Genomic DNA, 14,582 nt, shown 5'->3' with positions numbered 1-14,582 from the left:
AATGGATGACAGTAAACTGCTCTGAAGACTAATTATGACTGTCACTTTTTACAGTGGAGAGAAGTTCTGCTAGGCCTGTTTTCAGCTTTTTGACAAGTCCTTTAGCACAATCCAAAACTGTTTCTCATGAGTTTATGTGTATTGATGAGAGGAAGACTTCAATCTCTAGTTTATTAGAAAACTTAGAAAGCATCACGTTAGGGCGTCTCAAAAATCACTTTCTCTTCTGTCTACTTATCATTTACACTTGTGCATTGCGACTTACAGATCATAGTGGATCTACACAGGAACAAAACATTTGGTAACAGGAAAAATATTACATAACTAGAAAAGCACTCAGAGAGCGCAGACCTCAGCCAAGGCAGATCAGCCCCTTGTGCCAGTATCAACATTTCCTGAAAATTTCATCAAACCCCCCCCCCCCCCCCCCACACCCCCCCCCCCCCCCCCCCCCCCCCCCCCCCCCCCCCCCCCGCCACACCAAAATGTAATAATTTGTTCCTTGTGCCAGTATCAATATTTCCTGAAAATTTCAACAAATTCTGCCACCCCCCCCCCGATCAACACTAAAATGTAATCATTTGTTCCTTGTGCCAGTATCAACATTCCTGAAAATTTCATCAAAATCGCCACTCCCCCACCCCCACCAAAATCTAATAATTTGTTCCTTGTGCCAGTGTCAATATTTCCTAAAAATTTCATCAAAATCTGCCACCCCCCCCCTCCCCCGATCACCACCAAAATTTTATCATTTTTTCCTTGTGCCAGTATCAACATTTCCTGAAAATTTCATCCAAATCCGTCCTTAACTTTTTGAGTTATTTTGCTAACAGACAAACTAGAAGCACTCAGAGAGTGCAGACCTCCACCAAGGCCGATCAGTGGGCCCCCCCACCCCCCCAACCCGATCACCACCAAAATTCAATCATTTGTTCCTTGTGCCAGCATCAACATTTCCTGAAATTTTCATCCAAATCCGTCCATAACTTTTTGAGCTATCTTGCACACAAACAGACAGACAGGCAAGCCAACGCCGACAAAAACATAACCCCCTTGGCGGAGGTAACTAGAAAAGCATTTGGAGAGCGCAGACCTCAGCCAAGGCAGATCAGCCCCTTGTGCCAATATCAACATTTCCTGAAAATTTCATCAAAATCCCCCACACACACCAAAATGTAATAATTTGTTCCTTGTGCCAGTATCAATATTTCCTGAAAATTTCAACAAATTCTGCCGCCCCCCCATCAACTCTAAACTATAATCATTTGTTCCTTGTGCCAGTATCTACATTCCTGAAAATTTCATCAAAATCCGTCCATAACTTTTTGAGTTATCTTGCTAACAGACAGATGAATAAGCAAAAATCCCTCCCCCCCATCACCACCAAAATTTAATCATTTGTTCCTTGTGCCAGTATCAACATTTCCTGAAAATTTCATCAAAATTGCCACTCCCCCCACCCCACCCCTACCAAAATCTAATAATTTGTTCCTTGTGCCAGTGTCAATATTTCCTAAAAATTTCATCAAAATCTGCCACCCCCCCTCCCCCGATCACCACCAAAATTTTATCATTTGTTTCTTGTGCCAGTATCAACATGTCCTGAAAATTTCATCCAAATCCGTCCTTAACTTTTTGAGTTTTTTGCGAACAGACAAACAAATAGACATACTAGAAGCACTCGGAGAGCGCAGACCTCCGCCAAGGCCAATCAGTGGGTCCCCCCGTGGGCCACCCCACCCCCGATCACCACCAAAATTTAATCATTTGTTCCTTGTGCCAGTATCAACATTTCCTGAAATTTTCATCCAAATCCATCCATAACTTTTTGAGCTATCTCACACACAATCAGACAGACAGACAGACAGACAAACCAACGCCGACAAAAACATAACCTCCTTGGCGGAGGTAACTAGAAAAGCACACAGAAAGCGCAGACCTCCACCAAGGCAGATCAGTGCTACCCCCCCATCACCACCAAAATTTAACCATTTGTTCCTTGTGCCAGTATCAACATTTCCTGAAAATTTCATCAAAATCCATCCATAACTTTTTGAGTTATCTTGCTAACAGACAGATGAACAAGCAACCCCCCCCCCCCCCCCCCATCACTACCAAAATTTAACCATTTGTTCCTTGTGCAAGTATCAACATTTCCTGAAAATTTCATCCAAATCCGTTCATAACTTTTTGAGTTATCTCGCACACGGACAGACAGACAGACAAACATAACCTCCTTGGCGGAGGAAACAGACAGACAAACCCAGATGAAAACATAACCTCCGCTGTTCCTTGGTGGAGGTAATAAGCATTTTGACCTTGGAACCAAAATGAGTTTGACGTCCTTGACTGTTGATATTTTCAGTGTAATTTCTGCACTTGAGCCTTACGCTTGACACCCTTGAGCTGGAGGGTCACTCAGAGTGTTAAATGACGGGGGAATAAAAAAGAAATATGTGTGCATCAGGTGTGTTACATTCTCACCCTCGCTGACACAAACACATGCTCACACCACTATGAATAATATATCTTTGATCGTCCGGTTTCAGGGTCACAACTGTGGTTCATTTGTCCAGACCATACATTCACCGTGGATGCACTGTACAAATGAATGAATGAATGAATGAATGAATAGGGCCTGCTAAGCTCTGTCACCTTTTTTCTCTCCATGTTGAGGATGATTTCTTGTTACAGCTTGCTGTTGTGTGAATGTGAGCGTCACCTAGCAACGTTACCTATCCCCTGAAAGAAAAAAAACCTAAAAAATGTGCCATTTGAAGAACAAAATCAAACGGAAATTGAAATCCGATTAGAGAAAAGCAAATGAACTGTCATGAAAAAAATGCACATCGGCAGACATTTAAGACAAAGAAAGATAGACAAAGACAGAAAAGTGTCCCATTTTGTCTCTCTATAGGCAAGAAGACCAAAATTCCAGCCTGCCTCATGAAATAAAATTGTTTAAAGATAATATCATATGTCTTTGTAAGATTTTGGAAGCGGGATGTTTCTAAAATGGATACAAAGCATTCTGAAGCAAAATCCGCCAATTAATCCAGTGTGTTGCCAGCAGCTGCCTCCACAGACTGCTGGGTCATGAGCTCTGATAAGGATTCCAGCTTTCTGTAGTCCAATCATGGCTCAGACTGTGCAGCACCTGCAAATACAAATGAGCCGGGCAACGCTGCATGGGCCACAAACTGAATTTAAAGCGTATAGTTAAGTGGGATGGATCTCTAGTGTTTTTCTACTGTTAAACAGTACAAGGCAGAGAGGGTCAACAGAGGTCAGAGCCGCCAATCCTTTATTTTACTTTACAGTATAAGCGGTCAAAGTATCAACTACGCAATCCACAGTTCTGTAAAATATGCATCGCCACTAGACGTTAGGTGTTAAAGCATTTGAACTGACGCGCTTCTGTGAAACTAATATTAGCATAAAATATATAAGTGGTAACAGTACTGCCTGTCAGTGTTCTGTATAAGCAACTGTTTGAGTCATTGTTGATTATCCCTGATAGGTAAAGTCCAGTTTCATTTAACATGATGGATGTACTGTTAGAATCTTCATGGAGACTAAAATTGCTTTTCCAATAGTGAGTAGGCCAATGGAGCAGCTGTTAGCCCACCACACAATTCATCTCAATCTGTGTTCTAGCTTTTTAACACACACACACACACATTATTCTTCAGTCTTTAACATTCCCTGAGTTTAGTCCAATAGAATTAAAGTAAAGTTGATCTAGCCTAACAAATACCAGAATTATTTCCATTTGAAAAGAATCAGAGTAAGGAAAAAAACAAAAGAAAAACATTAATTTAATTTCATTTAATTAACCAATCCCTGTGGGACAATTATGGGGGCAGGTAGTAAAGCAGATAGACACTAGTAAGAAAGTAAGACATTAGAAACACATAAGGTGTAGCAGAATAAGATACTAAACTAAAAGTGTCAGATTTATGCACGGAGACATGACATACAAAAATCAGACTGGAACCATGTCTGTTCGAAGGCCCAAAAACAAACTATAAATATACAACTTAAGTTACTACAATATAAATGGTTTGCAAGCGTTTATATAAAAACTCCTTCATATGTCAAGACTGGTGTATGAAGGTAGAGCGGGTCGTCCAATAACTCAAGGGTTTGTGGTCCGAATCCCGCTCTGTCCGAGTCATGTGCCGTTGTGTCCTTGGGCAAGGCACTTCACTAGGGATGGGAATTGATAAGAATTTAACAATTCCATTATCGATTTTGCTTATCGATCCAATTCCTTATCGATTCTCTTATCGATTCTCATTGGGTGAGGGAATAAAAGAGTACAAACGGGCGTGTTTGCATTAACTGTCTTTTATATTTCCATCTCTGCACAGAAAATATACCATATACAGTATGGGGGGGTGCAGTGAAAGTGAAACTTAAGACACTTCACTAATTCCTCTATTGCCGCATGTCCTCTACGTGGAACCAGATCGACTCAGCTCGGCTCGGCTCCCGTTGTTGTGCACCTCATTTCCTTTCCCCTACCTTCGGAAACTTGTATTTGAGGGGGTACGATGTTTGTTGCCCGCACTGGAACCAGAACTGGGCCTGGCGTTCACTCTGCTGCAAATTCACAAGCGTTGCTAAGTAGTGCATCAAATACGTGACATTCCTGTAAATGAATCACATCCTGTGGACAAATGTTTGAGCAGATTTGATGGATTCCACCCGTCTGAAGACATAGAAGCTTTCCAAGTGTTACAAGTGGACCTGGTGTCATCTTTTTAGACCGTTTCTGGTTCAACACCATGTTGGCTACGTTCTGACCAAAACACTGCAGCGTACGCGTGACGTCATCGCGCATGCGCAACAAAGGCGGAATCGATAAGCAGAATCGTTAAGCAGACAGGCAAAAAAATTCCAAGGAATCGAGCTACTGGGATCTGGTTCTTGATTCCCATCCCTAACACCTCACCCACCTTGCCTCCAGTGTCACTCACATTGGTGTATGAATGCATGTGAATGTTTGGTGGGGAGGGAGGGAGGGGGGGGCCGTTTGGTGCAAATTGGCACGCTTCTGTCAGCTTGCCCCAGGGCAGCTCTGGATACATAGTTTACCACCACCAGAGGGACAATGTGAGAGTGAATGAATAATGGATCAATAATGTAAATCCCTTTGGGTGCCTCGAAAAGCACTACAGAAATCTAATTCATTATTATTATTATTATTATTATTATTATTATTATTAAGTCATATTCCTGATACATGTACAAAATGCCAGGATAATAAAGGAACTCTTAGACTACCTTCTCAACTGGACTTGGGCACGAAAGGGTTGCATTCTCATGGATAAAATTAAGTGGACTTTTGGGTCCAGCGTACTTGAATACAGACTCGAGTACGCTGTGTGAAAACGCCTTTATTCACTGTCTGTGGGAATGTCCAAAGATACAAAGGTTCTGGAAGGAGGTCATCAGTTGTATGTCTGAGGTATTTAACATACAGATTCCATTTTGCGCCAAACTTTGTAAACTGGGAATATACTGTACCCTGAGGATTTTACACATAATGCAAAACAAACTAAAGTGTTGGACTTTGGACTGTTGTATGCCAGGAGAGCTATCGCCTTGGCTGCTCCTTCTATAAAGAAATGGATAAAAGAACTATCAGAGTGTATCAGACTGGAAAGACTGACGTATGTTACCAAAGGAAAACTGGAGGAATGTGTAGAATTATGGGAACTTTATATGAACATTATGGTATCTGGAAAATAGGGACATGACATCCAAATTATTACTGTTTTATTTTTTATTATTATGACTGCTGTATTTGAATTTTATTTCTATGTATATGTATGTATATGTATACATTCATAAGAATATATGTATGTTTATATATATATATATATATATATATATATATATATATATATATATATATATATATATATATACATAGAGAGAGAGAGAGAGAGAGAGAGAGAGAGAGAGAGAAAGAGAGAGAGAGAGAGAGAGAGAGAGGTAGGTAGGTAGGTAGATAGATAGATAGATAGATAGATAGATAGATAGATAGATAGATAGATAGATAGATAGATAGATAGATAGATAGATAGATAGATAGATAGATAGATAGATAGATAGATAGATAGATAGATAGATAGATAGATAGATATAATTTGGTGCAAGTTTACCTGATGTGAATGGGTGTTTGTGTTGTTTTGATTCATGTTCTTTATGTATATTATTATTTACTTTGCATACCTTTCATGATAAAACTTCAATAGCAATAAAAATATTGTGGAAAAAAAGCGTCAGATTTTAAACTGAAGCTGCATTTATATGAGAGTATAAAAGGAACACAGCAAAATATAGGTGTATCTAATAAATGAAATGATGTAAAAACAGGTCATAAGTGAAATTATGTGTTTAATCTAAGGGTTAATCTGGTTAAATCCACAATGCTACTAGTAAATAATGTTGCCCTTAGGTTAAATAGTTGACAGCCTCCGCTGTTGCATGTGTGCCAGCTCAACAGATGCATTGGTTTCTCTGGGAAACAGAACATAACCACAGGCAGCGCAAGCAGTCAGATATCATCCGATCCAGTGCTGCTATGGTAAAGTAAGCTTATTTATTAATGGCAAAGCAACTTTGTCCTGTACTAAATGGGCTTTAGCAGGCACGTCTGTCTCTGCAGAAGACCTTGGGCTATGCTGCAAAACATCAGAGGAGTTGTATCCACTGCTTTGAAGCAATGAGACTCAAATGGCACATAATATAACACTGTATGTAAGACGTAACTAATGTTTAAAGACACTTAATCTGACGGATCTCCACTTTAATCCATTTTAAGATAATTTAGTTGCCTCATGTTTAACCAACTATGTGTTAATGATTCTTTGACTGTATAAGTTTAACTGTGCCGCTGTATAATCTCATCTATAACGTCTCTTTCTGCCAAACAGCGAATACTTCATAGTAATAATATAAGTAATACGTCTTTTTCAGTGTCATTTCAAAGACTTTGAGAGATTGGTTTATTTATCTATCAACTTGTCTGCAGCCTTTTAACTAAAATGGCTGTTAAAAAAAAAAAAAAATGCTGCAGAAAACAACTTATTGGCCATGAACAACTAAGTCTATGCCAAAACTGCTTTTAGTTTTCTGGCGTCTGGTGCACACACACATTCTAGTCGGTTTATGCCTTTTACTGTATGTGTGTGTATCATTCTTATCAGTGTTGAAATCTGTGATTTTCGCTTTAATGTGCCTCAAAGTGGCTCAAATAAAAGTAACCTGAAGACAAGTGTTGGCAAAGCACCGACATTTCACACATAATAATTGTTGACATAACACTCAAATGGAGCTCAACTGAATAAGAGTACTCAAAGCAATCTATGGGAGCACAGAGTGTTTTCCAGTCGACACCATTGGAGCAGCTCCAGGGTTTCTCCTTCAATGGCGTTATAGATTAATTTTTTTTTTTTTGCTCTCAGCGTCAGCCACTAAGACTCATAAATAGTGTACAAAATTTCTATTTAGATCTCATCCTTACTCTGTGACTAATGTCTTGCTTGGCTACATGTTTTCTTCAACCACACAGGCTGCCTCACATGCACTCACACACACACGATACACACAAGTACACATAAACCCCTAAGCTTTGCAGGTCCACTTAGTAGAGAGCAACTAATCTAATCAAGTACAGCAGCTAATGCACAATGAAAGCAGAGTCATTTACTCGAGATGCCAGTCAGCCACTTCCTGGGTGGACAAGACAGAAAAAAAGCAGAGAGAGATGAAGACAGATGGAGAAAGTTCAGGTCTAGAGTGAGAGGAGGGAAGGCCAGCTGGAAGTGGACTGGTCTGTCACTGTTTGTCCCATACGTCCATCTCTCTCTTTCATCTGTCCACCTCATTTACTTGAGCTCTTTCTTTCTCAATTCATCAATCGTTCAGCAGCTTCTCGCAGCAGCAGCAGCAGCTTCTCGCAGCAGCAGCAGCCCTTCACTCCTTCACCCCTTCACTCCTTCATCTCCACCCGGGCTTACCTATCTGCAGCGCTGCTTCACTTGCAGCTCAGTCTCGTCTCTTCATCAACTTGCTGTTCCTCTACGTCTCGCTCCCTCCGTGTGTCTGACTCAGTCTCTCTTTCCTCCACACCTGCTGTCGGAGATCAGCCTCTCTTTTGTCAGATGATGCTGAGAGCAGCCCTCCCCTCTATCCTCCCTTTCTGTCCTACCCAGCCTTTTTTTTCCCTCCCTCCCTCTCTTTCTCTTTCTCGCTCTCTTGTCTCTCTCACTTCCCCCTTTCCCATATACATGCGTATCTTTTTTTTTACTGACTGATTTTATTCTGAGGACAAACACAAAACGCGCTCTCCTCATCGACTCTTGCTCACGATGTCTCCCCTTTGTTCACCATCAATCTCCACCTCCCCTTTTCTCTTGATCTGTCAGTGGGTGTTGCTTTGCTTAGTGTTTGCCTCTGCTTTACAGTAGTCCGTTCAATCAGTAAAACAAAACACTGAAGCCAGACAGACTCAAATGTAAAGTTCCATTTTCAAAAGGGAACAATACCTTAAAGGCAACATTAACTGTCTTTGTCCTAGTATCTGCTTTACTCTGACAGCTTGTTCCAACACAAAAAACCCTCCTCTACAGAAATTAGCCCAACCATCCCATTGTCCATTTGACACATTAGTGGCAGCCAGTTAGATAAAAGGCTCTCAAATGCGGCAGATTTTGCATCACATTCATACATAATGGAGAAAATCACTTGCTCAGCCCACAGAGGAATACACACAGGTCAGTTTTGACTGAATAATCACATTTTCGTCTTTTGTGTGGAGCTAAATCCTCCAGCTGAAGACAGAAAAAAGACATCAATACGTATTACACGCACAGTCAAAACAAAGTAGATTTGCATAGGCGGTATTTCTGTTCATTTCCACCCCTTTGCACCAAAACCAAATTCAAACCATGTGCAACACAACTGTTCCGTTCTGATCAAAACAATGTAGCGTACGCGTGACATCATTGCACATGCGCAACGAAGGCGGAATCGATAAGTAGAATCGTTAAGCAGGCAGGCAAACGATTCCAAGGAATTGAGCTACTGGGATCTGGTTCTCAAAAAGAACTGGTTCTCGATTCCCATCCCTAACACCTCACCCACCTTGCCTCCAGTGTCACTCACACTGGTGTATGAATGTGTATGAATGTTTGGGGGGGGGGGGGGGGGGGTTTGGTGCGAATTGGTACGCTTCCATCGGTCTGCCCCAGGGCAGCTCTGGATACATAGTTTACCACCACCAGAGGGAGAATGTGAGAGTGAATGAATAATGGATCAATAATGGAAAGCGCTTTGGGTGCCTTGAAAAGCACTATAGAAATCTAATCCACTATAATTATTATTATTATTATAATTATCATTATTATTATTATTAAATCATATTCCTGATACATGTACTAAATGCCAGGATAATAAAGGAACTCTTAGACTACCTTCTCAGCTGGACTCGGGCACAGAACGGTTGCATTCACATGGATAAAATTAAGCGGACTTTGGGGTCCAGCGTACTTGAATACAGACTCGAGTACGCTGTGTGAAAACGTCCTTATTCATTGTCTACGGGAATGTCCAAAGATATAAAGATTCTGGAAGGAGGTCAAAATCACTTGCTCAGCCCACAGAGTAATACACACAGGTCAGTTTTGACTGAATAATCACATTTTTGTCTTTTGTGTGGAGCTAAATCCTCCAGCTGAAGACAGAAAAAAAACATCAATACATATTACACGCAGAGTCAAAACAAAGTAGATTTGCATAGGAGGTATTTCTGTTCGTTTCTACCCCTTTGCACCAAAACCAAATTCAAACCATGTGCAAAACAACTGTAAATGTGAGCAGCTCACTCGTATATCCACACATAGAAACTATGATTCACCTTGCATCATAAAAAACTGCAGAAATTTCCAGGCTATGACTCAACTTTGTTTCATTTTTATAGACAGCAACCCAAAGCCTAATGCAACTGGAGAAAAAAAAAAAAAAAACACTAAGCAGAATAAGTAATGTATTAACTTACCAAATGTTCCTTTCAAAAACAGAGTCAGGAAAGCTCATTCTGAGCCCATCCTTCCTCCTGCTGCATCTTTTCTCTGAGGCATTACCTCCATCAACAGATTTAGCTGCCTGCTAGGGTTACAGTAGTAGCTCCACTAAAAGTACCAGGCTGCACAAACGTAATGGTAGTATTATGAATCAATATGTGAGGCTGCAGGCCCTGAAACTAGCCCATAAGGGGATATAAGACAAGCCTTTTGGCAGCCTCTGGACTCATCCACACCCTTCTGTGAGTATGATGTTACAGCCAGCACAACAACTAACTTTAGCACACACATAATAGTGTCTGCAACAACGAAAGAAACACACAAAGGCTTTTCATCTTTTCATTCACTGCTCAGGAGGTTCCATGTTGCAGTGGATAACCTGTTGGGCTTCCTGGAGGTCCCAGGTGAGCTGATCTATCACCTAAGGACGGAAGATAGTGTTACTCCTGCAGGGGTGCCTGAATTAGGCCGAGCTCTAACAGGCAGAGAAGGAGTGTGAAGCATGTAGGTGAAGTGCAATCATCATCTCCCTGCCAGTGTAGAGGCTCTGAGCTGACAGCGAGGTGGAGCTGGAGATGAAAGGAAATCTTTGCCAATGCAGAAGCAGAACAAATGAGAGTCAAACCAGGTCGTGAGGAGTTTGACTAACAAATTACTTGTATTTTTTCTCCCAAGTGCATACGTGGGAAAACAGAGTTGTCAAGTTAATCACATGATGTGCAATTACAAGAATAATTAAATATGGGGCATGTTGAGTGTTTTTTTTTTTTTTTTTTTTTTTCTATTCCTCTTTTCATTAGTTTCATTCCTCTCTGTGTCTGTCAACTTCTCATAGTCCTTCACTGTAGCAGCTTGACTCAATTTAACATTTACACCCAGCCCAACAACAAAGAACACTGACATTTTGAAACTTGTAATGTAAGAACAATATGATCCCATTCTTTAAAATATGGGTAACTGCAGTCTCACTGACTTAATCTGTCCTCGTCTTCTAAAGAACAACCTCACATTTATCCTAGAACAAATGAGCAAAGTTTATGAACATTTTTTTTTTACCTCATTTCAGAGGTAGCAACTGTTTCCCGTCAGCAGTCTTTTAAAATATTTGCCTTTTCTCTATTAGTTTTTTATATCAAGGCAATGAGAATGATGGTAAAAATACACGTTAACCCATAAAGACCTACTGCTGCTTTTGTGGCAGTTCCCAAATGAATTTTTTCTCTATATTTAAACTTTCTTAAGCTATTTATCAGCATTTATTGTAATATTATCCTCTGTATTTTGCATTTTTCTTAAATGAAAATCAGGTGTTTTCCAAAATTTAATTCACTTATCATGTAGATGTTCATAAAAAAGTGATTAAAGTTGATCATTGTCATAATATCAGAAAGACAGAAAAATAAAGAAAATGTGACTTTTTCAACAAAACATATCATTAACTGAACATAAACCAAGTGTCTCCATCCACTGTTAATGATCAAACTCCACAGGTTTTACTGGTGAATCAATGTTGTAGAAGATGACGGTCTTTCCACGGTAACTACGGAGCCTCCAAATATCCAAATGGGTCATATCTGAGGACCATGAAAATATGACAAATTGTATTCTACACCAATTATTTACATGTATTGATAGGATTAGTGGATCGACAGCAGAGGAGATTGCTTTGAGACAGCAAGGGAAGCTGAACTTCCTCTAACATTTCAGGAAATGAATGGGCAGAATTGCACTGTTGAATTTAAAATATAGATACGAATTACATTTACATTAAAACTGTGCAAGCATGCATTTAATTTTATGGTTATGTCGGTCTGGTCAGCTGTTTACCGTTTACTTTCTGACATGAATTCCCTAATCCCTCGTATCAGTATCCTACACTGTTGAATTCCCCATTGACGTCGAGTGTCAGTGGGTTGTCTATGAGGCAACACTGAGCTCTTTTTTTCACTGCAGGGAAGCATGATGGTCATTGGCTAAATGCATAAAATCATCCCACCAAAAAAAAACGTCCCACAGACATTCAGTGTCTCAGGGGGTAAATGGGTCAGTAGGTGGGCCAGGATGCTGGACTTTGGATGTTGGATTGGATGAACTGTTCGAAAGAGTAGGTATTGGTCCGAAAGGCTGAACCCGTTTTGACTGAAATATACTGGCATTGGAGTAAGTTGGAACTCAGTTCCATTCGCAGTGGTGTGCAGGGTTGCCCCCACCTCGTGAGCTAAAGTGCCTTCTTGGGAGCCAAAACGGGTGCTATAATGCCCTCTTGGGAGCCAAAACGGGTGCTATAATGCCCTCTTGGGAGCCAAAATGCACCATAAAGTTCCCTCTTGGGAGCCAAAACGCACTATAAAGTGCTCTCTTGGGAGGCAAAACATGTGCTTAAGTGCCCTCCTGGTTGGTAAAATGCAATTGTTCTCTTGGGTGGCAAAAATGCGTCTTGGGAGGAAAAAACGCATGCTTAAGTGCCCTCTTGGGAACCAAAACTTGGGAGCTTAAGTGCCCTCTTGGAAGCCAAAATGCACCATAAAGTTCCCTCTTGGGAGCCAAAACGCACCATGAAGTTCCCTCTTGGGAGCCAAAACGCACTATAAAGTTCCCTCTTCTGAGCCAAAACGCATGCTAAAGTGCCCTCTTGGGAGCCAAAACACACTATAAAGGGTCTCTTGGGAGCCAAAACGTGTGCTAAAGTGCCCTCCTGGTTGGCAAAATGCAATTGTTCTCTTGGTGGCAAAACTGCGTCTTGGGAGGAAAAACGCATGCTTAAGTGCCCTCTTGGGAACCAAAACAGGTGCTTAAGTGCCCTCTTGGAAGCCAAAATGCACCATAAAGTTCCCTCTTGGGAGCCAAAACGCACCATGAAGTTCCCTCTTGGGAGCCAAAACGCACTATAAAGTGCCCTCTTGGGAGCCAAAATGCACTATAAAGTGCCTCTTGGGAGCCAAAACGCATGCTAAAGTGCCCTCTTGGGAGCCAAAACGTGTGCTTAAGTGCCCTCTTGGGAACCAGAATAGGTGCTTAAGTGCCCTCTTGGGAGCCAAAACGCACTATAAAGTTCCCTCTTCTGAGCCAAAACGCATGCTAAAGTGCCCTCTTGGGAGCCAAAACACACTATAAAGTGTCTCTTGGGAGCCAAAACGTGTGCTAAAGTGCCCTCTTGGAAGCCAAAACACTATAAAGTGCTTCTTGGGAGCCAAAACCTGTGCTTAAGTGCCCTCCTGGTTGGAAAAACACACTAAATTGCCCTCTTGGGTGAAAAAAAACACAGTAAACTCCTCCCAAGGCTGGTTAAAACATGATAAACTGCCCTCTTGGATGGCAAAAACACATGCATGCATAAAGTTCCGTCGCACTTCAGTCACTCACACAGAGACTTGACATAAAACTTAGAAAACTTTTGACATGACTTGAAACTTGAGGTCAAAGACTTGAGACTTGACTTGGTTTATACCTCAAAGACTTGAGACTTGATTCATCCCTGCCACCTGCAGCAATGAAGCAGCACTTATTCCCATGCTTCATCATAGTTTGTTTCTTTTGAGTTGTCAGATAAATATTTTAAATGTGTATTCTTCCCTGTGTGTCTTTATCACAGAGCCCTCTTGGGTGAAGAAAACACATTAAACTCCAGTCGACTATTCAAACCAGGAAATACTGTTAAAAATTACTGTTGCAATGACTTTTATGTTTGGCCCTTTTTTGATCTATATTGAGCCAGAACTATATCTCCCAGAACCAGTTTGGATTATCTGGTGTTAATATGGTGTTAAAATGTACTCGAATACAGGAAATGGCATCTAGTTAATTGAAAATGTTCTGGGGGAGGACACCCAGACCCCCTAGGGATTTATTTCCTTCATACATCCATGTTTCTGTGTGTTCTTCACTGTCCAACGTTGAGTCTACACAGTTCTCATGGATGCTGATCCTAACCACAAACTAACTTGATTGTCTGTCTAATTAGTCCGTTTAAAGGCTATATAATGTGCCATTTGTAAATATAAACGTGACTAAAATGCCCTCAAAAACACGCAGAACTTAGTGCCCTCTCCAGTGCCCTTTTTTTTGTTTTCAGCCCTGCCCTTCAAAAAGTCTATGCACGCCACTGTCCATACAGATATCAGTGGAAGAGAGGTCATCAGCTGAAGAGAAAAAGGGTTCAGTCATACACCTACAAGTGTGTGTTGCTGTGGTTTTATGGTATAAATGAAACATAACAGCCTCAATTAACCCTTTCATGCATGGATTATGAGAACCTTAGTCAAAATTTTTTTTGTCTGGAGTGTTTTTATACTTCCTTAGGCATAAAAAAAAATGCAATTGAGTTTTGTTTTTTGTTTTTTTCATGGAGTTACAAAAATGTCCATGCATTTAATTTTTTAAGTAAAGAAATATGTATTTAAAACCCAATATCAGAAAGTAAAATGAAAACAATGAAATAAAAACATTTTTAAGGCTGCTAATTTGATGTTTTCTCACATTTTAATA

At 40.6% G+C, this 14,582-nt stretch overlaps 1 protein-coding gene across 4 annotated transcripts in view; it reads right to left on the bottom strand.

Annotated features, from left to right (window-relative positions):
• The window catches only part of rap1gapb (RAP1 GTPase activating protein b), a 439,024-nt gene that overhangs the window by 179,178 nt on the left and 245,264 nt on the right, over window positions 1-14,582 (bottom strand). The window contains exon 1 of one of the 4 annotated variants that reach the window (XM_030134456.1): window positions 8,034-8,170. The exons of the other annotated variants lie outside the window; for them this stretch is intronic. The gene's annotated coding sequence lies outside the window, so the exon portion shown is untranslated. Of the gene's footprint in view, window positions 1-8,033; window positions 8,171-14,582 lie in introns of those variants that run through there. 4 annotated transcript variants of the gene reach the window in all.

Source organism: Sphaeramia orbicularis, chromosome 5 (assembly GCF_902148855.1).
Source record: "Sphaeramia orbicularis chromosome 5, fSphaOr1.1, whole genome shotgun sequence".
NCBI classification, from domain to species: Eukaryota; Metazoa; Chordata; class Actinopteri; order Kurtiformes; family Apogonidae; genus Sphaeramia; species Sphaeramia orbicularis.
Note: the sequence above shows the minus strand (reverse complement) of the source record. Positions and strands in the feature narration are given on the sequence as shown.